Source organism: Peromyscus californicus, unplaced genomic scaffold (genome assembly GCF_007827085.1).
Source record: "Peromyscus californicus insignis strain IS unplaced genomic scaffold, ASM782708v3 Scaffold_8__1_contigs__length_139910024, whole genome shotgun sequence".
In the NCBI taxonomy this organism is placed as follows: domain Eukaryota; kingdom Metazoa; phylum Chordata; class Mammalia; order Rodentia; family Cricetidae; genus Peromyscus; species Peromyscus californicus.
This window is the reverse complement of record NW_026294606.1, coordinates 22,048,456-22,075,548: the sequence shown is the minus strand read 5'-3', so window position 1 is coordinate 22,075,548 and position 27,093 is coordinate 22,048,456. Positions and strand designations below refer to the sequence as shown.

Sequence of the window (27,093 nt, the reverse complement as noted above, 5' to 3'; positions counted from 1 at the left end):
GGGCCAGAACAAGGGCTAAGGTCTCTTTTTGTCACATTTTACATTGGCTTTCTAACGAGAGCTCTGTTAGGAAGAACACTTCAGCTGAGAAAAGCCTGTCTGCTCTTGGGATGTATTTAACTTTTTGCTGACAAAAGCGTATGTGTGTACATCAGAACAACACCTGTGGCCTGAACACGTTTTCTTACCTGGCTGGAGGAGCCTGGCTAATGAAACTTTCTAGCGCACGGGATAATGAAACATAGGTTCATGAAACAACAAATATTGTTAAAGTAAAATCAAGACCCTGCTCCTTTCCAGGCTGTGTTTTGGAAGCAGGGGGGTCATCCTTTCTACACTCCTCTCTTCAAAAGAAACACTGTTTTTTTCTCAGTTTGAAGACTGAGACATCCACATTCCTTCAGTATGTTATCTTCCTTAACTGCTACACTGATGCTTACTGCCTGGTAATTATGTTCATTCAAAGTTCAGCCATTGCCCATTGTTGATATAATTATTATTATCACTATGATGCTATTATTAATAATATTAACAGGATGGAACAGAGGTTGATACAATACACCATATACAGTGTCTCTTTCAATTTTTCTTTTTTGCTATTTTCCTCCTCTCCTTTCCTCCTTCCTTCTCTCCCTCCATCTCTCTCTGTCTCTCTGCATCTCTGTCTCTGTCTCTGTCTCTCTCTCTCTCACACACACACCACCACCACCACCACCACCACCACCACACCTGGCTTTCACTCACTGTACTGCCCTTTACTACATTGCTAAGACAGCACACAACCCCTGCCCTTTCTTGGTGCAGATTTAGCTGCAGTAGAGAGTTCATGGTCTACTGTCACGTACGATTTTTGTTCTTTTGTGTAGTAATTGAAATGGATTCATGACTCAACCCCTTATTGAAATACCACATTGTCAGGCTGACACATTTAGAAAATGTTAGAACTCCTACAATAACCAAAGCTGTCTTTCTGGTCTCATGTTCCATTATATTTCCCATTAGTAGCTGTCTGTGCTTGGAGACTCCTTCTCCTACTTAATTCAGTTGCATGACTAGCAGTAATGAAGAGTCCCAAAGAATTGCAGGTTGGAGATGAAAAATTGTACCCTGTCTTCTGAACAGATTACTTAAAAGGTAAGGAGATGCCTGTACCAGAACTTACACCTGAAATTTTGGAGAAGCCAAACAGAGTTCCTGGGTATAAAATGACCTTGAACTCTGAATTCTAATTAATGAGTATACTTATAATCTCTTTTAAGTGGTCCCAACTAAGTGTGGACCTAGTGATAAGAGCCGCACCTTTTGAGATTTCCCATGTAAAACCTTATAGCTTTTTTTTTTAACCTGCTCATTTTCCTTTAATTTTATTCCATAGCACATTTTCTATGAAGACGTTGATACCTGAGAGGTAAATTGTCTCCTGTCATTTTAAGAAGGAGTGGGCTCTGGGGTTGGATTTGAGTGCTCCTGGGCTCTAGAACCAAGACTCCAGGTCACAGTGAGTGTACACTCTATTTCTATTCTTGTCATCCTAGCCAGTTGCCATTTCTATGGCAAGCTCTCAGTGGATGCTGGGCCTTAACCGCACAGACAATGCCATTCTCGATTTGAATGTTGTTCTTGTCATGCAAGTTTATACTCATTTGTTATATACACATATATGTCCAATCATACACATATGATTCTCCATGCCTTACTGTGTTCTTCCTGTCACATCTCTCCTCTCTCAGTTTGTGTCTCCTTCATTCCCAGTCCACCTCCCTCACTAAGGATGGAGCCATTCTGTCTACAACACTGTTGTCTCCTTTGATGACTCTGCTCCACTTTGCTTTGTCACTTTTTGGGCACTTTTCTATTTTTTTCCCCCTTGATGTCTGAACCTTCTACATCTTTGAAATTTAATAGAACTCTGGTGTTTTCAGTTTATTTGTTTGTGCCGCCCCACCCCACCCCAATCCACCCCACCCCCCAAAAGCTATGTTGTTGCTTTGGCACCTGTTTGGAAGCTTAGTGTTGTTCTGTGTGATCCTAATTCCAATGCAACACAGTTCCACTCTGCATGGAAGGCTGCTCCTTTGCTTTAACCTAAGGGAAGGTCTTGGAGAGACCCTTTAACCTTACAATTCCTGAGGGATTCACCCTGAGGCCACAGAGCCAAAGACTTCACTCATCACATTCCCTCTGGATTCATCTTGATTATTCTGAGTTTGTTCTTTGGTCCTGGTCCTACTGAGAAGATCCTAACTGGTCAGCTTGCATCCCTAGAATTCATACAGAGCAGCCCTGCCTCAGGGCCACAGAGTCTGCACAGTGGCTCTCAGATCCCTGACATCACCCTGTGGCTCCATTGACAGCCCTCAGCAGGCTGCGAGGGCTATTTATCTCTTCTGCCTGTCTTGTCTCATGGTTTTGAGTAGAAAGAAGCGGTCAGGCAGCACATAGACCAGATTTTTAACAAAAACAAAAAAAAATCCACAAAAAAACCAAGCAAGCAAACAAACAAACAAACAAAACCAAAACCCAGTCAATCAACCGACCAAACTGATTCTCACTCCATCGCCTTTTCCCACTCTTGATTTCAAATGCTCCTGTGAGGCCAGACACTCAGTCTCTTTTGCAGAATTCTGCCTGCTAGCTGAGGCTCCAGCAGAAGGCATGCACACTCTCTTGTCTACTGTATGGGTGACAGCCTGGCATATATGAACTTATTTTATTAAATTTTGAATCAGTCTAATTTGGAATGCCATTGTAGTGTGGACAAATAACCTCCTTTTATAGGATAAAATACTGTCCCAGATCCTTGGGAAAGAAGATGTCATCCTTATTTTTAGGCACATACTCTTATGAGCCCACACAGTGAACACAAGGTATTCAACTGTCCCTCAGAATCCAGATGTTCAAGTCACATATATAATATGGCATTAGCTTGTGCATGTCAGCTGTGCACATCATTCCATCTACTTTAAATTGTCTCTAGATGACTTACAATACCTAGCACGATGTGACTGTCATGGAGGGAGCTGCCACATTAGATTATCTAGGGAACAATAACAGCAAAAGAAGTCTGTATGTATTTGGTAATGATGCATTTTTCTAGATATTTGCATCCAAAGTTTGTTTAATCCACAAATAAAGAACTTCCATGTATGGGAAAGCGTATGCATCACTTTGTATGCATCACTACGAAGAGTAGACACACACTCTGCAACTCAACTCATTCCCATCTACCCCAGGATGACTAGTCAATGACTGACAGGTTTGCATTATTCACAAAGAAACCACTTTGATCTCAGCTGTGTAACTGTTCAAGTCAGCATGCAATTGACCTTGTCATAGTCTTCCAAATCAAATACATTTCGAGTCTCTCAGGTCCCTGTCATGCCCAACATCTTACACTAGAAGAACATTAGCCCCTTCTGATGCTTTGCTATTGCAGCCCACACTTCTTCACCCGAGCACCCTCCACCGTAGCTCCAGACCTCCTGAGCCGCTGCAGGTGATTTGTTCTAGGACCACCTCCAAAGGGTACTGCTCCCAGACTCTATAATGACACAACCCTCTCAGGGCAACACTACTGCCCTGAGAGGCTTAAGTCTGAGACTGAAGGTATTTACTTGCACAACTGTCTGCACATCACCCTGTGAGGTACTAGGAGAAATGGGACTCATCTTATTTTTCTCTATGTTCCAAGAGTGTATTTTAACACAGTTCCTGGAACCTGTAAAGCATATCCCTGGAATGACCGCCTGTGCGCATGATTGATCTGCAACTGATCTGTCACTTGAAGCCTGCATTCATAGGTTAAGCAGCAGTGTGACCATACATAAAGTTATAATACACAGTGGCATGATGCAGACCCAGCCTTAGAATCTCTCTGACAAAATCCTACCAGGGAGATCATTTGATGTAAATACTGCTTCTTGATGAGGTTGGCATTCTCCAATAGAACCGTGTATTTGGTTTATTAATCAGTCGCTGTCCTGTTTTAGTTCCTCAGAAAGTTGTCGTAAGCTGCCAGTGCACTGACATGACATTTTCTTTCCTTGGGCAGTTTGTTGGGGGTATTTTTCTTTGAATAGGCAGATCTGTCAGAGCGACAGGTCTGGGGAGTTGCTTGTTATTTGAGTTGAGGATTAGGAACATTTATTTAGTCACTAGTACATACACTCTGTTTTCTCCTGTCATTTCAGGGGAGGAATCAACGGAGACATCTTAGCATTCTTAATAAGTTACAGATAATCTCTCACGGTGTGCATGTTTTTCCACCTATAGCTTGGAGCCAATTGTTGTTCACTGAAAAGAATGATGTCTACTTGTTTAAGGTTAAGTCTATTTTGATTTGGGAATTTAAATATGCACCCCTCACACTCTGTACCAATATGGAAACACTCCTTTTACAATCATGGCTTGCAATCTTATCTGCTCTTGTCTGTGGTATGTTCTGTGTGAGTGGTTGTATTGATCGCCACATTATGAGCAACTGCAAAATTCAGGGTTGACTGTAGCTTAACTTTGAACTGCCTATGTGAGGTCCCTAAAGAAGCCTGAAGCATAAAATAGTTAAAAAGACACAGTGAATCTTGGATAAAATCCAGAAAAGTAGAAAGGGGCCCATGATATGGAATAAACAGTTCAGAGAGGCTGTGACGAAGGCACAGCACACATGCGCTATTCCAGTGGAAAGGGACACTCGAGACAAAAGTATACATCAGAGGGAAAGAGGGACAGGAAGGTGAGGAGACAGGTGAGCAAGGGAGAATCACCGAAACAAAGTGTATGTGCAAATTCCAAAATCATAAAAACGAAAAGAGCGGAAAATCTTCCTCAGGTGGCTGAGTTCGGAGAATCACACTTTCAAGCCCTGCCTGAGCTAAAAGTGAGATCAAAATCAGACGGAAACTTACTGAGAGTTTCATCTCAAAAAAAAAAGTTTCTCATCTCAAAATAAAAAGAGTCAGGAGGGCTGGAGCTATAGCTCAGTAAAAAGGGACCTGCTAGGCATACACAGAGACCCTGGTTCCATCTCAGTACTGAAACACACACACACACACACACACACACACACACACACACACACACACACACACACACACAATGAAAAAACAAAAGACAAAACAATGTAAAGCTCATTTTTAGTTCATGAGATCACAATACAATGGCTCCAGGGCTGGTTTGGGCCCCTGGACAGTAGTTTTGATGCCTGTGGTATGACGAGCTGTTGGTTTCTTGAGAGCATGGGGGCAGGTAGTCTTGAATAGCGGGAGTCTGGATTTTTTGTTATTTAGTATTTGAAATATTTTAGGGCTTTATTTTGGTGGTACTTAGTTTATTTTAGTGCTCATAGTGTAATACTAAATGCTTTCCCCATCAACAGATATACATACATGTGCACACACTGAGTTGAAATGGCATTAAGACACTTTCAAATAGAGCTACATGTGAGAAGGCTCTATACACAGAAACAGAGTATTTACTGAATCGGTCTCCGTGCTTTTCTCCAACCATGTGCTCTGTCTATATTTACACACTTTTGTCTTACATGTGATGATATAAGAATGTATACACCTCATTATAAGCATGCAAAATTCATATAATTTTGGAGGGATTTTTTTGATGGTTTTGTTTGTTTTAGAGACAGGGTCTCTATCCCAAGCTAGCCTCAAACCCACTATACAGTAAAAAATGACCTTGAACTTTTGATTCTCCTCCCTCTACCTCCTCAGTACTGGAATGACAGGACTGTAACTCCATGCCCACCCAGTGTATGTGGTGCTGGGGATCGAACCCAGGCCTTTGTGCATGCTAGTCAACCAGTCTACCAATTGAGCTCCTCCCCCAACCATCTCCAGATTCAAATAAGTTTGTGCTACCCATTTTGTGTCTATTTAAAATTAACATATCTTAAACATGTTCTGATGTAAACACTGGTTCTTCCAAAACAACTTTAGGCAACACGCTATCTTAACTAAATACCATCACATATTGATTAATTTTGTTAGATTACTTCCAATAAAAGGAATTCATTTGATATCACAGTATGAAGAAATAAGCAAGAAGCAACCTCATTAGTGTTTTTTGGAAATCTATGCTAATAAGAGGTAAATTTATGTTAGTAGAAGGGGTTGGCTGCTTCTTAATGGGAGAAAATGGCCTACATAGTTTATAATCTTGATGTGTTTTTCCTCTTTGCTGAAATGTGGACATGCTATGTTCTTTGTGGTACTTTTCATTTGCTTTGCTTTTTCTATTTTCCATTTTATTCAACCTTCCACCACTTCTTGAATTCTACAACCTGTACTATACTTAGGGTGTGCAGACTTACTGGAACTGAAAAGTGAAGGGCTGCTGCTTCTTCCTTTTTTCCTTTTTTGAAGTGTGGTGTTGGTAACCAGGTCTCATGTATGTCAGACAAACAACTCACCATTCACATCAGATTATGGCAAAACAAAAATTCAACTTCCAAAGGCAGAGTCTGTTTTTTATTATTCACCTCAGATGAATTTGTTGAACTTTACAGATTAAGAACATTCTATTAACCAAAGCACACTTGTTGTAGAATATTATTTTAAGATATGTTACGTTTGTTTATGCTGTGGAACATTTGTTTAATGATGCAAAGATGTGTTGCATTCTTTTATGTTGCATTTGTTTAACTCTGTGAAGCTGTGCTACTTTGTCTGTCTAAAACACCTGATTGGTCTAATAAAGAGCTGAATAGCCAATAGCAAGGCAGGATAAAAGATAAGAGGGGCTGGCAGGCAGAGAAAATAAATAGAAGGAGAAAAGGAGAGAGGAGAGAAATCAAAGAGTGAAAAAAGAAGGGGCCAGGCACACAGCCACACAGCCATCTATGAAATAAGAAGGAAAAGAAAGATATACAGAAATAGAGAAAGGTAAAAGCCCAGAGACAAAAGGTAGATAAGGGATAAATTAAGAAAATCTGGCAAGAAACAAGCCAAGCTAAGGCTGAGCTTTCATAAATAAGAATAAGCCTCCATGTGATTTATTTGGGAGCTGGGTGGCAGACCCCTCAAAGAGCAAAAAAAAAAAAGAGAGAGAGAGAAAAAAAGCCAACAACACACTCTGGTCTTAAATATTGGTAGTAAAACTTTTGATGAAGGAATCTAAAAATTTAACTCATATGTAATGTTTATCATGGAAGTTAAAGGTAACACAAGCCCAGGTCCCTTGAATGTCAGGACAAATGCTATAAAATAGCAATGTCATAGAGACAACCACAAGAACATTTGAATCTGAAATATGTATAGTATTATCTTTATCTAACAAACATATATGTTTTCAACAAAATAGGTAAGTAAGTAAGTAAGTAAGTAAATAAATAAGAGAATTTCCTGGAGGCAGCAACATTTAACTCACTGAAAATATTCACTGACAAACCACACAGCACTTGCCCTGAATGTTCAGAGCCAATATCATTTCCTATCTGCAAAATGCAAACTTCCACTCCCTTGCTTGCAGAATGGACGACTAACATTGCGAAAATGGATATACTGCCAAAAGGAATCTACAGACTCAGCACAATGCCCATCAACATTCCAATGACATCCTTCACAAAGACAGAAGAAGCATCTCAGAAATAGAATTATTTTTCAAATTTAAAATTCATATAGAAGCAGAAAAGCTAAAGCAATCCCGAGTAAAACGAATAAGACTGGAGATATCACTGTGCCTGATTTCAAGGTATACTACAGAGCCATGGTAGCAAAACCAGCATGGCATTGATACAAAACGGAAAGACAGATGATTAGGATAGAAGAGCCAGATACAAAGTACATACAGGTACAGCCACCTGATAGTGACCAAGGTGCTCCAAAATTATTAGAAAAAAAGTAGAGAAAACTCTTCAGGATGTAAGGACATGGAAGGATGTGTTGAATAGAAGTCCAGCTGCTCAGGACACAATGCCAACAACTGACAAATGGGATATCATGAAATCACAAAGCTTCTGTACACCAAAGGAAGCAGTTAAACAAGTGAAGAAACAGCCCACAGAACAGGGGAAAAGCTTAACTAGCTGTGCAGCCAACAGAGCATTATTATTTAAAATATACATATAACTTAAAAACAAAATAGCAAGAAATCAGATAACCTAATCGATAAGTGGGCTAATGAAATGAGCAGACAGTTCATTAAAAAGAGATTCTTTTACTCTTTGAGATTATAATGTACTTACACCATTTCCCATATCCCTTTCCTACCTCTAAGCCCTCCCATATACCCCTTTCCTTGCTCTCTTTCAAATTTATGGCCTCTTTTTTCATCAATTAATGTGTGTGTGTGTGTGTGTGTGTGTGTAAACACATAAATGCAACTGAGCAGACAATTCTTAAAAGATGAAATACAAATGGAAAATAAACATGAAAAAAATGTTCAATATCATCAGCAGTCAGAGAAATGCAAATTATAATTACTCTGGGATTCTATCTCACCCTAATCAGAATTCCAGTTACTAAGGAAACTAATAGTAAATACTTGCAAGGATTTGGACAAACGGGAACTCTTATACAGTTCTGGTGGGAAAGGCAACTGTTCATCCACTATGGAAAAGAGTTTGGGAATCTTTCAAAAATTAAAACATAGATTACAATAGACCTAGGTATACCACCTCTGGGTGTTCAGTTAAAGGACTGAAAGTCCAAAAATCACAGAGCTATTTGCCAGTTAATATTTATTGCATACCACTCACAGGATCTAAAGTAAGGACTTAATATAAGTGTCTATCAGCAGAGGAACAGATGAGATAATATGATGCAAATATAATGGAACCTTTCCAGCCATAGAGAAGAGTGACATTACATTATTTGCAGAGAAATGGATGCAACTGGAGATAAACAAACTAAGTAAATTAGGTCAGTGACAGAGAGAAATACTACTATTTTCTCTCATTTGTACTTCTCATATTTTATATAGATACATAAAAATATGTACACATGACTTGGAAGTAGAAGCAAAACTATCTGGGTTGGGGGAGACTAATCAAAAATGGGGATGGCTGCTCAGTGGGAGAAGGTATTGATGTACATTATATTCTTGTATGAGAATTTTTATGTAACCCAATACCACTTATGGAAAATGCATACCAATTAAAATTTTAAAGAAAACCCACTTTGCACAAAGAGAATGTCTAGATCTTTTTGGAACCTACAAGGTTGGAGATGATGCATGTCAATTATGAAGAAGCTTCCAGAATCTTCCTACACTTCATGCCATCTAATGTTTACAAAGCAGTCAAAAATACTGGTTTCTACTAGGATAGGTGAAAATCTGAGGTTCAAAGAGGATGTGAGTTATGTAAGTCCTGTGCCTGAAAAGTGAAACCACTGGATGGTGGATGCTTGGTTATGTAGGAAACCTTATTGTAGGAAGAATTTGAAATAACTATTTGAAGAATTTCTCAATCCCAACAAATTCATCAGAGTATTATTCTACTCTACCATAAGAGATATTGTCTCACTTATCCAGAGGGCCTGGTCCAGTTCCATGGGGGCTCCTCAGCCATTGGTTCACAGTTCATGTGTTTCCATTAGTTTGGCTATTTGTCCCTGTGCCCCCAGGCAGTGGAGCCAGGACCTGTCCTTGGTGCATGAGCTGGCTTTTTGGAGCCTGGGGCCTATGCTGGGACACTTTGTTCAGCCTTGGCGTAGGGAGGAGGGGACTGGACCTGCCTCGGCTGAGTCTACCAGGGCTGGACTAACTCCCCAGGGGAGACCTTGCCTTGGAGAAGGTGGGAATGGGGGTGGATTGGATGGGGGGGGAGGGCTGGGGGTGGGAGGAGGGAGGATGGGGGAATCCGTGGCTGATATGTGAAATTAAGTTAATTATAAAATAAAAATATTAAAAAGAGAGAGATATTGTTTCAATTTAACCCCTTTGAATGCGCGGAAACAGCAAGTATTTAAGGCACCAGTGAGAGAGAGCTCAATAGGTTAAGGCATTTGTTCCTAAGCCCATTGACCTGAGTTTGATCCCTAGGACCTACATGCTAAAAGAGGAGAATCGAACCCTTCAAGTTGTCCCTTCACCTCCACATCTATGACCCTGGCACTCGTGGCTGCATCTCACCACACAAAGTAAATAAATAAATAAATATATTTTAAGAAAGAATTTGTGGAATGCTGTTGCTTCAATTTAGCTCTGCAACCCCCTTCATTCTGATGTGCAGTTGAAAACACAGTTTAAAGTGGGCCCTACACAGGCCCCTATGAAGACATGTACTTGGTATTTGAACCCAGGGCTCTGACAGCAACTTTCTCTTATCTCTCTAGGAATGACTTCGAAATATGAATTCCCCTCCAGGCACAAGGCATTCCACACCTTTGGCAGAAACCATTTACCTGGCTGAGAATGCAAGGATAATTGGCTATAAAAGTTCAATGCCAGATGAAAAGAGAATTCCAGAGGTAGGTGCAGCACATTTAAATGAACCCTCCAAATGATGTAGCACTGGGCTGTGTGTATTCATTTGGGAGAGGGCGTTGGTGGCAGTGTTGATGGACATAAAGATAGTGTGTGTCCCAACAAGTTATAAAGCCTTAATACATCATATTTTCCTCATCTGTAGAGACAGTTCCTGCCTTCCAGGATTATTATGGAAGTGAACTGAAAGAGGTTATAAAATGCCAAATAAACTTGGGGCACCCATGACTAGCCCTCTAGGTGGACAAAATCTGTTTGCATTCTCTATTGAATCACTGAAACCCTGACTTGAAAACAAACAAACAAAAAAAATACCCAATTTGAAAATTCATCCTTAGCCCTTGAAATGGACCAAATGTTTATATTCTTCCTAAATTTTGTGTATTAAATTTTTAGCTCCCAGCATGATGATATTACAAGATGGAGCCTTTGGAAGGTGGTGGAGCCCTCATAAATGAACTGGGTCCAACTGAAGAAAACCCAGGGACCTCTCACTCCTTCCTCCATGTGAAGTTACAGTTAGAAGATGGTCCTTCCACACATGTCAGTGCCTTGATCTTGGACCTAGATGTGTCCAGAACTATGAGAAGGAACTGTTTTGTTGCTTATAAGCCACCTATTCTGTGGTAGTTTCATTATAGAAATCCAAACATACCAAAATAGCCATTTCTCCATTGCTGCTATGACATGACTTGGTTCCCCTTGGAGGGAAATCTCAAAGAAGTTACTTGCTCTCATGCTTTCATTTTATTCCACTCCTTTCTCTCTTAAAGCAACCCTACCCAGACTTTCAACCCCATGACTATGTTGAAATTAGAACTTGATGACAAGTTGCTCAATCCAATGACCCTTTCTCCATCATGATCCTGTGGCACAGGACCCGTGAAAACCACAGTTGCTGACTCCCTTATCTGTGGCAGGAATCTTAGAAGGCCTTATTAATAAAATCAAACCTGAGGCCAGTTATTGGGGTGAATGCTGGAAGATCAGAGAAGCAGAACAAGCCACAGCTACCTCACCTTGCCAATTCCTCAGCCGATCCTGTTTTCTCAGACTGGATGCCTCTCAGTCCTCGTATAGAATGAATCTCAGCTGAACTGTGCTGCTCAAAGCCTGAAAGCTTAACCAGCCAAATGCTTCTAGTTCCTGGTCTTCACAACTTATATACCTTTCTGCTATCTGCCATCACTCCCTGGGATTAAAGGCTTACTTCTTGGGATTAAAGGTGTGTGTCACTATGCCTGACTGTTTCCAATGTGGCCTTGAATTCACAGAGATCCAGAGGGATTTCTGCCTCTGGAATGCTAGGATTAAAGGTGTGTGTGCCACCATTTTCTAGCCTCTGTATCTAGTGGCTGTTCTGTTCTTTGACCCCAGATAAGTTTATTAGGGTGCACAATATTTTGGAGAACACAATACCACCACATTTCCCCTTTTTTGTCTAAAATTTAAAAAATAACTAATACAAGAAAAACTGTCCAATAAATATATACAACATATACAGTCAAAATTTACATAAACAATGTCTAGTCCATTAACATTTGATAGGTTCAGATGAAAAACTTTGTTAATATATAACAATGTCTAGTCTAGTAACATTTGATAAACTCAGACAAAATTTTCATTATCCTATTTAAAACAAGTAGTTCCTTTTTAAAAGTAGATTCCATAATCTCCCTTTTTATCTTATTATATCCATATTCTCTTTTTTCTTTTCATAATAGATTCAATAATCTACCTTTTGTCATTTTTATATCTTCCCCATTTTCTTTTTAGAGTAGATTCATTTATCTACCCATTTATCTTATTATTTCTTTATCTTTTTTTCTCAGAGTAGACTCAATGATCTACCTCATATCTATATTCTCTTTTTCCCTTTCCTTTTTCTTTCTTTTTTTTAAACAAAAACTCTGAATCTAATCTCCTTGTTCAGCTTTTTTCCTGACCATTAACAATTAACAACTTGTAACCAACCATTGTAAACAATGACAATATCTAAAACTCATTAAATGACCAAAAACCTCCCATCCCACCTCTTGGGAGTGTGGGTATCATTTTCTTAAAATTACTTCCTGCTTTCTGTGGGTGAAGACATCTTTAGGGGATCGTGAAAAGAAAATTTTTGAGTTAATTGTCATGTCCTGTATCATTTGTCCAGTCGCTACATAAAGAGAAAATGCAGGGCTTATTTCAAGTCCTTGTTCCAGTAATCTGTCAGGCTGAATCATCTCAGCTAGCCATTTCAAATTGTCCTGAGTAGTTTGTAGTTCAAAGTCAATCTTTCCCTGGTGTTAATCAGCTTAATGGTTTTACCATAGTCCATGTGAAATCGTCATTGTGGAGTCCCATCATCCTTTTGAAAATTTCAAAATCACTGATAGGCATGGTCATAGTTCCCTGTAGATTGCTACACTTCTCCATGATTAATTTTGTTTGTTTGTAAGAGACTTGCTTCTCTTGGTTTTTCTACTCCCCAATAAATCACCCCTTCTCTAGTTCCCCCAAGTCTGAGATGGTGAATGTTGGAGTATCAAGGAACTCAGCCATCTTTCATTCTCCCTCTGAGCTGGATAGTTTTAACTGTCAACTTGATACAGCCTGGAATCACTTGGGAGGATGTCTTAGTGAGGAGTTATCTTTGTTCGAATGGCCTGTGAACATGTCTGTGGGAGGTTGTCTTGATTGTTAATTGACATAGGAAGACTGAATCCATTGTGGGTGGTACCATTCTCTAAATAGGGGATCCAGAACAATATAAGAGCAGGAGTTAGCAGAGAGCAAGCAAGGATCCACATGTATATTCTCTCTATTATAGATTGTGGATGTGATGTTTCTAGTTCCTGCCTTGAACTCCCTGGAATAATGGGTTGAAACTCGGAATTGTGAGCCAAATAATATTTGTCACAGGAACAGAAATGAGACTAGAACACCCTCTCTACCTTGTCTTCCCTAAAGCTATGGGTTCAAAGGTCATTCATAAACTGACAACTGTAACTATATGCATCAATTCCACACACCTTCCAAGCTGCAGCTCCATATAGTCAGCTGTCTCCCGGACATCTCTTGGCATCCTAAACTCAGGCTCAAGAAATTGTCCTTTGCTGAAATAAACTTGTGGTAAATGGTATTGACCAAGATAAATTTCATCAGAAAAATAAAGATATTCAAGATGGTGACTCACAGCTATACTAAAAAAAATCAGGTCATATATGAAGTGAAGACACAGAAAACCAAGAGAGCTTTGTGGGCCATTTTTTTAAATGAAATTTCCTGTAGAAGTCTTGGGATAAATATTGATTTGAACGTGTCAAGTGGTTTGCAAGTAGCTTCAATTTCTGGATTTAGGGGAGGCCATGAGCACAAGCATATCATGTATTTGAGTACAGATGGAGGTGCTCAGTCTTCAGAATTTGCTTCTTTGGCTTCCAGCTGAAGCATATAGTAGGAATCCTTAAAATCACAGCATAGACAGCTCAAATCATTATGTGATTTGCATGGATTTTTTTCTTTCACATTATCACCAGGAGTATATTATATTTGGGATCTCCTTGTTGTATGCACATTTCTACAAAAAGAAAATAAACATTTAATGAGTTTATCATCCAAAGGATTTTCCAAAGCTCTGGGTATACACTGGTGCATTGTACTGATTTTTTTTTTTAGTAGTATCTTTATGAACTAAACCAGTCACTTGGAATTCCACTTATTCTAAAAGCAAAAACCTCCAACCATGATGGATTATAGACAGAACTCTATATACTATTAACCTGTATAATTAACAACAAAACTTACATATTTCATTCTTCTGTGCATTTTTGTCATTACTTTTCCAGACTTACATAAAAAATGCTAATGATAATAGGAAAATTATACTTTAATTCCTGTTTGTTTGTTAGTGAAATTGGCTTTCCATGATGTGAATGAGTTATAGTTTCACCTTGGAAAACTTTAATACCTATGTACACTTTTATCATATTTTATCTACGTTTCTCTTGTTTGCACACTGTCAATAAGTAAGTATGTATTCTTAATTAATTGTTAAATTGGTAAATGAAAGTTGTGTACCTTTATCTGGGTGCGAAGGTGTCTGTGTGGTATGTTGACTTGGAAGCCTTTGGGTAAAGGAGTGGTGTGTCTGAGTCACGAGGCAGATCTACTTTTAGTTTTTTTCAGGAACTCTGTACTGATTCTCATTGTGCTTGTATAAGTTTACAACTAGCTATGAGGACTCTGAAGACATTTAGGGGGTTTTGTTTTGTTTTATACACTGATATTCTGTTAGAAAAGCTGGCAAAGATTTTCTCCCTTCTGTGTGCTGCCTTTTCATTGGAACGATGGTTTCCTTTGTTGTACAGAAACAAAAATATTTCTATGAGATCCCCTTGTGAATTGTCTTACTGAGAAAGCCCTTATCCATCTCTACATACTGAAGCGACCTCCTTACTTTTCCCTCCCAGCTATAGTAAATAGTCATTGGATTTTTATTATATTATATTATATTATATTATATTATATTATATTATATTATATTATATTATATTATATTAATTATTAGGCTTGGCATCAAGTACTTTTATGCATTGAGCCATCTTGCCAGTTGTAAACTTATAAGTAAGGCTTCAATTCTTCATACAGCACTTTACCCATCTCAGTATCTTGAATGGGTCATGCTGCTCTTCTTTGTCATAGTCTTTCTTCTCTTTCCTTTCCCTCCCTCCCTCCCTCCTTTCCTTCCTTCCTTCCTTCCTTCCTTCCTTCCTTCCTTCCTTCCTTCCTTCCTTCCTTCCGTGCTTCCCTTTTAATGAAACGAATCCAAAAGATGTACAATCAGGCTCACATTGTGCAGTTCACAAGCATGAACAAAACAGACAGAATGACAGAGTTCCAACAGAAGAAGTTAACTCAAGACCAGGCTGGATTTGCTGCCAGGAAGGTTTTCCTGGATGGTGCTGGGGTCAGGACCACAGGGCTAGACACAAGAGCAGAAGAGGAGTGGGCACAGGCTTCTCTCCCATCTCCCCAAAGTTGACTTGGAAGTTTGTGTCCATATTGTCATGCATCTCACTTTCTCCCTTGAGTCTAAGAAGTCTCAGAGCTTGCTTCACAAGAGTTACTTCTCAGTATTCCAGGCAACTCCAAATCTTCCCTGTCTCCACTAGACTTGGCACCTGCTAACTTGGCCCCAAGATGGGGAATTTTCTTGCGTTGTCCCAGAGACGTTAGAGGCCATTTTCATTCTTCTGTGCATTTTTGTCATTACTTTTCCAGACTTTCCAGAACAGCACAGGCTGTTCTGTTGATTTATCAAAGCCTAATGAAATATTGGACCCACTACCTGGGGGCCTCAAAGCCTGGGGGCTGTTCCTGCAGTTGGGTCCACACCCTTGAAGGTGGTAGTCGTGGTCATGGTGCCAAGGAGCGAGGCAGGCTGGCGCAGGGAGGATGCTGGGATCAAGCGATGCAGAGAGCTAGGCAATCATGACGCACTGTACTTCATGAGCCTCTGAATACCCCTCATGAGGGGTAGTTAGTCCGTGTCTGCTCTCTGCTATGGCTTGTGCACCTGTGCAGATGGATGTCTCTTCTGACTTAGGAGTTTCCTAGTGAACAATGCTTCCACGAGGTGGGGGGGGGGGGGGGGTTGGGGGAGGGCTCAAACCCATTATCATTCAGTAAAGGAAAAATAAACCAATGTAATAGCAACAACGCCAAACCAAACCAGATGTAGAAATACACTGTAAATTAATTAAAGCCAGTTACTATGCCTTAAATGACCATAGACAACAAAATGGCAAAAATTGAGCCCCACATGTCTGCCACCATGATTTTCCTGTCTTGATGAGCTGTACCCTCAAATTGAGCCAAAATAAAGCCTTCTTTAAGTTGCTTTGCCTGGGTATTTTTGTCACAGCAAAGAGGAAAGTAACATTACAGGAGCCTTGGCTTTGAAAATTACCATCTTCTTAAAACTGTCCACACAGAGGTGGCTTGTGGGCCTGCCATCTATGGGAAAGACCTCATGACAATGAAGCGACAAGATGTCATGACCAAGGAGTAGCAGCTCTGGTCCTTCAATGAGTGGGTGCTGCCTTCCAGTCTGTGTGTCAGCTAATGGGGATGGGTAAATAACATGTGTGGTTGCTGTGAAACTTTACAGAAAAGCATTTGTCCCAGCTTGTTAAATGGCACAAGACAGCTGTTCCTACAGCTTCATGCTCAGCATTTCTACTCCAGCATGTTCTTGAAGATTTTTAAAAACAGAGAAGGTTCGTAGGCATGGCCTATCTTTTAATGCACAGGGAGAGATGAAACCAACGGAATTGAATAGTTAAGCCCCACCAATCCTTTTAACATCACCTGCATTTTGTGACATTCTTTGCATGACTATCAGGAAAGCAAGCTCCCTGATTATATATTCAGAGGGGACCTCAAGATGTGCCTTCATGCCTTATTCTGATCTTCTCTATTGTGTGTACGTAAGACAAAGTAGTCTCCTAAATGGTATGAACTGTCCTACCCCAAACCATGCAATCCACTTTTTTATTATTATGAACTCATAAACACATGTTCTGCAAGCCTCAACATTCTAGTTTGCTTTCTGTTGCAGTGGTAAAACACTGACCAAAACAGCTGGGGGAGGCCAAGGGTTTCTTTTATACTCTTATCACATCACTGAAGGAAATAGGGCAGGAACTCAAGCAGGAGTTGTGGTAGGATCCACAGAGGAATGCTGCTGACTGGCTCATGCTCAACCAGCATTCTTACATAACCCAGGACCACCTGTCCAGAGATGGCATCACCCATAATAGGCTGGGCCCTCCTACATCAGTTAGTGATAATAGAAAAATGACCCACAGACATGCCACAAGCCAAGGTGATGGAGGAAAATTTCCAATTATAGTTCCCTCTTCCCAGGCAACTCTAGTTTGTGTCAAGTTGACAAGAAAAACCTATCAGAATATTCAGCATCTGGGAACATCTGTTCTTTTTCACTTCCATTTCCAAAGTGATTCCTAACAGAGCTCCTTAACTTTCCTCCCAAGATTTCTGTTTCTTTGGATGATGAGAAAACTTGAACTTAAGTAAACGGGATGGGTTTGTTCTCTTAAGCTGCATGTGTTTTACTGCCTCTCTCCAGCCTGACAGGGAGCAGACAAGCTGAAAAGAGTATTTTGCCGTTGCCGTAGCAACCCCTGACTCACTCATTGCTAGCTGAGTTCAGAAGTCCTTAAACAGCTAAAGGCAAGGTAACCTCCTTTGGAAGTTCCCCTTTGGCCTATGCACACTGTGGAAGAGCCATTGGAAATGAGTTTTTGGTGAAGATGAGGCAGCAGGTGAGTACTTGACCAAGCATGACAAGGAAGGCAGCTCACCACCAGGATGGCTTACATGGGACTAGGATGCATGAGCGAGATGACTTGGGTTCAGGGACAAATACTGGTTGTGATTATCTAAACCAGGAAGCAGCATGGTCCCCATCCCACTGGCTAAGAGGTTCTTGGTAAAATAATGATGAATGTAAGTTCATTCTGTTCTCTAGAAATCATGAAATGATCCACAGAGGCTCCTGTTTGTTCGTCCCTTGTTCCCACGGGCACATTAGATCCTAGTTAACCTTCACTTTCTGATTGTCTACAGCAGGGAAGACATGTATTCGTATATACCGTGAGTCAACAGCTGTTTATCTCCTTGTTCTCATATGCTGTGTGATTCCTCAGCTCGGATTATGGCAAAAGACAGAAAATAAGGTGCACTCTTGGGTTTCAAGAAGACTGATGTTAAGTGATTGGCATGAGGATGATAAGGAGGATGGGGAAGTAACCTCCAGGCCTATATGCTTGTCAATCCACAGGGCGACGGAGGACCTTTGAGAAAGAAGTTGCTCTAGAAGATTTGGAGTTACAGGAGGTACCATGTGCCTGGCTCCCAGCCTGGCTCATGGACTAGGAGCAGCTCAGTTCTGCCAAAAGAACTGAAGACAAAAAGAAGAATAAGAAGACATTGATAGATGGGGAGGCAGATTCACAGTTTCTCTGAAACCTTGGTGACAGTGAACAGCCATAACAGGTATGGAGAAGGGAACATTCTCTACACTTACAAGTAGGGCTCACACAGTACAGTTGGGCATCTGCAGGTCTGAAGTGGGGACAGCTGGGCTCAGTGGTTGGGATCAAGGCCCCCACAGGGACAGGCAGCAGTGGATATTGTGTGGGACAAGCAAGGAGGATTGCAGACCATACAGGTGAGGCCCACCAAGAGGATTCCAGAAATAACTGGGAGAGACTTGGGGTGGCAGGGCGAGGTCTTGGTTGTGTAACTCAGTGCAGTGAGCCGGTAAATTTCACCTCATTACTCAGTGTTGGCTTCTTTGTACCCACATGTTGGAGATGATGCCCCTGAGCTGGCTGTTGAAATCTCTCCAACGTGTTTGAAGAAAATACTGGTGAGGCAGATCTTTTCAGGACATGGCTAGTCACCCAAGGAATAGGTTGGGTGGAGAGAGGAGAGGTTCAGAATCTGGGTTAGTCCTGAACAAGCTAGGTGGATAATAAGAGCGTCATTTTCCATTTCTTTTCTCTTTGTCCTCATTAGAAGGTTTCAGTTACTCACATGACTTAAGAGGGTTTTAAGCCCCTGGGTGGAAGAGAATGTCATCAAAGGAAAACATTCTAATAAGGGTTAGGTAATATCAGTTAAGTGGGATATTGCTCTTCCATGAAGTGCCGCATTTACTCGCAGGAGAAATTTCCAAGTGATCACATATCCTCTACTGCTTATGTCTGCTCTCTTTCACTGACCAAGTGAGGTAAAGGTTGAGTGGGGAATTGTAGAGTGAGCCAGGCAGGTTGTAAAGGGGAGACTCCGTTAAGACTTGCCAGTGTGGATTATCAACAGCTGTGTAGAATGTGCCCCGCTATCGAGAGATCTCCAAGTGAGGAAAGATCCTCACCTGTCTCAGTAAGCGCTTCAACCTCCACATTTTATTTCTCTTTTATCAGCTGATGTTCTAACCAAATCAAATTTATTATGTTAATACAGTGATCTGAAACCTGTGAGAACACTGGCACCTGGCCTTCTACTTGCCGCTGTTGCCACATCCTTGAGAATCTGTGGCACTGCCTTGTGCTGTAATGTCACTTGCTTTTGGAAAACGTGTCACCAGATTAAAGCTAATATGCAGGAAAGAACATTCTATGGTCATACAGGCCCCTGTCTTTAGGGATATTCCATTTCTGAGCTTCTGGAATAAAAAATCAGGGGTTAGACCATTCCTTTTCTTTGATATATGATTTTAAAGAAAATAGTGGTGTCTGTCAATGAGACCTCAGAAGAGATACATTATATTCATTTCATTATAATGTGCATTTGTTCAAATGAAACTATTTTACATATTGCATATTCCAAAGCACTAGGGAAAGGGAGCTGACCAAAAGCTTTGTGCTTTAAGAACTTGTACAAGCCTGAAGATCCTTGTTGGATGCCTGGAGTACACTGTGGAAGGCAAGAACAGACTCCTGAGAAAACTCCTCTAACTTCACACATGTGTGTCATGACATGCTCTCTCACAGGTCATACACACACAAAATAATTAATACTATTAAATTAAAAGAATAATGAACAACAGCTTAAAGTTTCACTCTAAGAGCAAGCTGAGGAATGAGTATGCTATAGTTCCTCAGATGTTGGCAGAGACACGGACTCTTAGGTCAGAGACAGGAAACTCTGGCCCTCACATCCTAGCACTGTGAGGGTACTGACATCTTATGGCTGGTTCCAGGATTGTGATTCAAAGAGTGTCAGCATGAACAGCAGACTTTACTACAGAAAATGAACCATGAGTTGTGGGAGATAGAATCTTTCATGAGGAATAACAAGCATACTCTTCTTTGATCCAGAGGGAAACTCCATATCTATCTTTAAAAACTATTTGTTATAAAAGTACTTGTAAATAATATTTCAAATTAAAGAAATCTACTCATCAAACATACAGAACATGAGACCTCTATAGAGACTCTTCCAAAACAAAAATGTTTGCTTGATGAAAGATAGTTCATCTTTCTTGTCAAGTTGCTAGGATTTAGAATCACCTAGGAGACACAGCTTTGGGAAACCCTGTAAGGGTATCAGAGACATTCAACTGAGAATGGAAGAACCAGTCTGCATGTGGGTATCACCATCCCATAAACTGGGATCCCAGACTAAAATAAAAGAGGAAAGTGAGAGAAGCAACGAATGTATCTCTCTGCTTGCCAACTATAAATACAATGTGAGCAGTGGCCTCCTCATACTCCCACGGCTGTGTTTTCCCTTCCAAGATGGACTGTACACTCAAATCACAAGCAAAAATAAATCCTTCCATCCTCGGGTTGTTTTGTTACAGCAATGAGAAAGTAACAGATGTGATACTGTCAAATTACATAGACTAAATGCAATAAATGACCACAAGTAACACTGTGACATGAATTTTACTTTAAAACATATCATGTTAATTCACATGATGCTATGATTCTGTTACTAGTTAGTATTTCATAAATGCTAATATATAAAGATAATGGTAACAAAATGAAGAGATGCCACTCTTCCCATTTATTTATTTGGAGTTTTTGAAAGAGAATCTTATCATAGGTCCCAGGCTGTACTTGAACTCATGATCCTCCTGTATCTACCTCTTCAGTGCCTCTTTTCCAAAGCACAAATGGCAAATGTAGCACTGGACATCTGGACTCTCCTAAAAGTATTGGTACAATGAAGATATTTATAGCATTAGATAGTAACCAGTATGTGTATGGGTGCACAGGAGTGGTGTGTGTGTGTGTGTGTGTGTGTGTGTGTGTGTGTGTGTGTGTGTGTGTTACAGTTAGAAATACTTAATTGCTGAAATGTAGGCACTTATTTTCTCTTTCACCTTTCTTACTCATTATTTTGAAATTCCACTCCAGCAAACTGGATAATTCTTCAAACTCTTTGTTCTAGTTTGATTTCTGGTGCTGTGACAAACACTCTGACCAAAAACAATTTAGAAGGTGATGAGGTTTATTTGGTTTACAACTGCAGGTCACAGTGCATCACTGAGGGAAGTAAAGACGGGAAATGTGCTATACTACTAGGCCAATTTTACTTTTCTTCTTGTGACATTTTTCTTAGGATAATTTGTCCTTTTGCTTCAGATGTCATATTTGTCCAGTGGCCTTCAGATTCCTTAATTAGATGCTTTCATTCTCACAGAAAGACAAAAACAGTACCCTTTCCCAACACTAATTTTTGAGATTTCCTTTTCTGTAAGATTATATCTTTGTTAAGATAAAATGGTTTGTGGAAGATTATATCTTTGTTAAGATAAAGCATTATCTTCTACTAATAAAAATTATTATTAATATTTTTATAACTGATCAAATGAAAAGCATTTGTTAGTCTTATAAGTTAGTTTAGATTAAATGACCAAGTTCTTTGATGAACTATCGCTCCTCCTCATCAGGAAGGCTCTCCTGTTTGAATCTAACCTTTATCAATCTTGCTGGTATCCATACCTTTTCTTCTCCTGTAGAAACAAAAGCAAAACCTCTTCTCTAATGTAACACATATCCTGGTTTCCATTCTGAGGTTTACATGTCTTTAAAATGCATAGGTTGATTTTTTTTCTATCTTTTTTTTTTTATTAATTTATTTTGCAATACAATTCAGTTCTACATATCAGCCACGGATTCCCTTCCCCCCTCCCGTCCCCCTCACCTTCCCCCCAACCCCCCCCCATTCCCATCTCCTCCAGGGCAAAGCCTTCCCCACAGACTGAGGTCAACCTGGTAGACTCAGTCCAGGTAGGTCCAGTACCCTCCTCCCAGGCCGAGCCAAGCGATCCTGCATAGGACCCAGGTTTCAAACAGCCAACTCATGCAATGAGCACAGGACCCAGTCCCACTGCCTGGATGCCTCCCAAACAGATCAAGCCAATCAACTGTCTCATCCATTCAGAGGGCCTGATCCAGTGGGGACCCCTCAGCCATTGGTTCATAGTTCATGTGTTTCCATTCATTTGGCTATTTGTCCCTGTGCTTTATCCAACCTTGGTCTCAACAATTCTCGCTCATATAAACCCTCCTCATTCTCGCTAATTGGACTCCCAGAGATCCACCCGGGGCCTAGTCATGGATCTCTGCATCCAGATCCCTCAGTAGTTGGATGAGGTTTCTAGCACAACAATTAGGGTGTTTGGCCATCCCATCACCAGAGTAGGTCAGTTCGGGCTGTCTCTCGACCATTGCCAGCAGTCTGTTGTATGGGTATCTTTGTGGATTTCTGTGGACCTCTCTAGCACTTTGCTTCTTCCTATTCTCATGTGGTCTTCATTTACCATGGTCTCCTATTCCTTGTTCTCCCTCTCTGTTGTTGATCCAGCTGGGATCTCCCGCTCCCCCAAGCTCTCTTTCCCTCAACCCTCGCCTTTCATTACCCCCACTCATGTCCAGGCTGTTCATGTAGATCTCATTCCATTTCTCTGTCATTGGGTGACCCCTGTGTCTTTCTTGGGGTCCTGTTTTCCAGGTAGCCTCCCTGGTGATGTGAGTAGCAGACAAGTCATCCTTGTTTCATGTCTAGTATCCTGCTATGAGTGAGTACATACCATGTTTGTCTTTCTGAGTCTGGGTTACCTCACTCAGGATGATTTTTTCTAGATCCATCCATTTGTCTGCAAACCTCATGATGCCATTGTTTTTCTCTGCTGAGTAGTATTCCATTGTGTATATGTACCACATTTTGTTTATCCATTCTTCAGTTGAAGGGCATCTGGGTTGTTTCCATGTTCTGGCTATTACAAACAATGCTGATATGAACATAACTGAACAAGTGCTCTTATGGTGTGGTTGAGCATTTCTTGGGTATATGCCCAAGAGTGGTATAGCTGGATCTTGGGGGAGATTGATTCCCAATTTTCTAAGAAAGCGCCATATTGATTTCCAAAGTGGTTGTACAAGCTTGCATTCCCACCAGCAGTGGAGGAGAGTTCCCCTAGCTCCACATCCTCTCCAGCATAAGGTGTCTTCAGTGTTTTTGATCTTAGCCATTCTGACAGGCGTAAGGTGGTATCTCAGAGTTGTTTTGATTTGCATTTCCCTGATGATTAGGGATGTTGAGCAGTTCCTTAAATGTCTTTCGGCCATTTGAGTTTCCTCTGTTGAGAATTCTCTGTTTAGTTCTATAGCCCATTTCTTAATTGGACTGTTGGGCATTTTGATGTCTAATTTCTTGAATTCCTTATATATTCTGGATATCAGTCCTCTGTCAGATGTGGGGTTGGTGAAGAACTTTTCCCATTCTGTAGGCTGTCACTTTGCCTTGTTGACCGTATCCTTTGCTCTACAAAAGCTTCTCAGTTTCAAGAGGTCCCATTGATTGATTGTTTGTCTCAGAGTCTGTGCTACTGGTGTTCTATTTAGGAAGTAGTCTCCTATGCCAATGCGTTCAAGACTACTTCCTACTTTCTCTTCTAGCAGGTTCAGAGTAGCTGGATTTATGTTGAGGTCCTTGATCCACTTGGACTTAAGTTTTGTGCACGGTGATAGATATGGATCTATTTGCAGCCTTCTACATGTTGATATCCAGTTTTGCCAGCACCATTTGTTGAAGATGCTTTCTTTTTTCCATTGTGCACTTTTGGCTTCTTTGTCAAAAATTATATGTTCATAGGTGTGCGGATTAATGTCAGGGTCTTCAATTCGATTCCATTGGTCCACATGTCGGTTTTTATGCCAGTACCAAGCTGTTTTTATTACTGTAGCTCTATAGTAGAGCTTGAAGTCAGGGATCGTGATGCCTCCAGAAGTTGTGTTATTGTACAGGATTCCTTTGGCTATCCTGGGTTTTTTGTTTTTCCATATGAAGTTGAGTATTATTCTTTCCAGGTCTGTGAAGAATTGTGTTGGTATTTTGATGGGGATTGCATTGAATCTGTAGATTGCTTTTGGTAAGATTGCCATTTTTACTATGTTAGTCCTGCCTATCCATGAGCATGGGAGATCTGTCCATTTTCTGACATCTTCTTCAATTTCTTTTTTCAGGGACTTAAAGTTCTTGTCATATAGGTCCTTCACTTGCTTGGTTAGTGTTACCCCAAGGTATTTTATGTCATTTGTGGCTATAGTAAAGGGTGATGTATCTCTGATTTCCTTCTCCGCTTCTTTGTCCATTGTATATAGGAGGGCTACTGATTTTTTTGAGTTGATCTTGTATCCTGCTATGTTGCTGAAGGTGTTTATAAGCTGTATCAGTTCCTTGGTGGAATCTTTGGGGTCGCTCAAGTGTACTATCATGTCATCTGCAAATAGGGAAAGCTTGACTTCTTCCTTTCCAATTTGTATCCCCTTAATCTCCTTATGTTGTCTTATTGCTCTGGCTAGAACTTCAAGTACTATATTGAATAAGTATGGGGAGAGTGGACAGCCTTGCCTCGTTCCTGATTTTAGTGGAATTGCTTTGAGTTTCTCTCCATTTAATTTGATGTTGGCTGTTGGCTTGCTGTAAATTGCCTTTATTATGTTTAGGTATGTTCCCTGTATTCCTGATCGCTCCAATACCTTTATCATGAAGGGGTGTTGGATTTTGTCAAATGCCTTTTCTGCATCCAGTGAGATGATCATATGGTTTTTCTCTTTGAGTTTGTTTATATGGTGTATTACATTGACGGACTTTCGTATGTTGAACCACCCTTGCATCCCTGGAATGAATCCTACTTGATCATGGTGAATAATTGTTTTGATGTGTTCTTGGAGTCTGTTTGCCAGTATTTTATTGAGTATTTTTGCATCAATGTTCATGAGGGAGATCGGTCTGTAGTTCTCTTTCTTTGTTGTATCCTTGTTTGGTTTAGGAATTAGGGTAATTGTAGCCTCGTAGAAGGAGTTTGGTAATGTTCCTTCTGTTTCTATTGTGTGGAACAATTTAGAGAGTATTGGTATTAACTCTTCTTTGAAGATCTGGTAGAATTCTGCGCTGAAACCATCTGGTCCTGGGCTTTTTTTGGTTGGGAGACTTTTAATGACTGTTTCTATTTCATTAGGGGTTATTGGACTATTTAAATAGTTTATCTGGTCTTGATTTAACTTAGGTATGTGGTACCTATCCAGAAAGTTATCCATTTCTTTTAGGTTTTCCAGTTTTGTCGAATAGAGGTTTTTGAAGTATGACCTGATGATTCTCTGGATTTCCTCAATGTCTGTTGTTATGTCCCCCTTTTCATTTCTGATTTTGTTGATTTGGATGCTCTCTCTGTCTTTTGGTTAGTTTGGATAAGGGCTTGTCTATCTTGTTGATTTTCTCAAAGAACCAACTCTTTGTTTCATTAATTTTTTGTATTGTTCTCTTTGTTTCTATTTTATTGATTTCAGCTCTCACTTTGATAATTTCCTGGTGTCTATTTTTCCTGGGAGACTGTGCTTCTTCTTGTTCTAGAGCTTTCAGGTATGCTGTTAAGTCTCTAGTGTGAGATTTCTCCAACTTATTTATGTGGGCATTTAGTGCTATGAATTTCCCTCTTAGTACTGCTTTCATAGTGTCCCATAAATTTGGATATGTGGTGTCTTCATTTTCATTGATCTCTAGGAAGTCTTTAATTTCTTTCTTTATTTCTTCCTTAACCCATTGGTGATTCAGTTGGGTATTATTCAGTTTCCATGAGATTGCAGGTTTTCTGTAGTTTTTGTTGTTGTTGAAATCCAACTTTAGACCATGGTGGTCTGATAGAACACAGGAGGTTATTCCAATTGTTTTGTATCTGTTTAGATTTGTTTTGTGGCCAAGTATGTGGTCAATTTTAGAGAAGGTTCCATGGGGTGCTGAGAAGAAGGTATATTCTTTTTTGTTAGGATGGAATGTTCTGCAGATATCGATTAAGTCCATTTGAGTCATGACATCAGTTAAGTTCTTTATTTCTCTGTTAAGTTTCAATTTGGGAGATCTGTCCAGTGGTGAAAGTGGGGTGTTGAGGTCTCCCACTATTAATGTGTGGGGTTTTATATGTGATTTAAGCTTTAGTAATGTTTCTTTTACATATGTGGGTGCCCTTGTGTTTGGGGCATAAATATTCAGAATTGAGACTTCATCTTGGTGGATCTTTCCTGTGATGAGTATGTAATGCCCTTCTTGATCTCTTTTGATTGATTTTAGTTTGAAGTCTATTTTGCTGGATATCAGGATGGCTACACCCGCTTGTTTCTTAAGACCGTTTGATTGGAAAGTCTTTTCCCAGCCTTTTATTTTTAGGTAGTGTCTATCTTTGAATTTGAGATGTGTTTCTTGTATGCAGCAGAAAGATGGGTCCTGCTTTCGTATCCATTCTGTAAGCCTATGTCTTTTTATAGGTGAATTAAGTCCATTGATATTGAGGGAAATTAATGACCAGTGATTGTTCATTCCTGTTATTTTTTGGTGGTGATGTGTGGGTACTTCTATACGTTGGGGTTTACTGCTGTGGCTTTATCTGTTGCCTGTGTTTTCGAGGGTGTATCTGACTTCCTTAGATTGGAATTTTCCTTCTAGTGCTTTCTGTAGGGCTGGGTTTGTGGATAAGTATTGTTTAAATCTGGCTTTGTCATGGAATGTCTTGTTCACTCCATCTATGGTGATTGAAAGTTTTGCTGGGTATATTAGTCTAGGTTGACATCC

General features: G+C 40.2%; 1 protein-coding gene, 1 long non-coding RNA gene and 1 pseudogene across 6 annotated transcripts in view; 2 read left to right on the top strand and 1 right to left on the bottom strand.

Annotated features, from left to right (window-relative positions):
• Positions 1 to 1,024: 1,024 nt before the first annotated feature.
• On the top strand, positions 1,025 to 12,184 carry LOC128104113 (uncharacterized). The gene is made up of 4 exons (XR_008215881.1): positions 1,025 to 1,134; positions 1,376 to 1,498; positions 10,287 to 10,421; positions 10,834 to 12,184. It is a non-coding gene; the product is annotated as an uncharacterized LOC128104113 (long non-coding RNA).
• A 2,829-nt stretch (positions 12,185 to 15,013) lies between these two features.
• Positions 15,014 to 16,034, bottom strand: LOC128104225 (jupiter microtubule associated homolog 1-like; annotated as a pseudogene).
• Positions 16,035 to 16,106: 72 nt separating this feature from the next.
• LOC128103989 (uncharacterized) overlaps positions 16,107 to 27,093 on the top strand; it is a 141,986-nt gene continuing 130,999 nt past the window's right edge. For all 5 annotated transcript variants that reach the window (XR_008215829.1, XR_008215828.1, XR_008215827.1 and 2 more), the window contains exons 1-2: positions 16,107 to 17,771; positions 18,290 to 18,504. The gene's annotated coding sequence lies outside the window, so the exon portion shown is untranslated. The remainder of the gene's footprint in view (positions 17,772 to 18,289; positions 18,505 to 27,093) is intronic.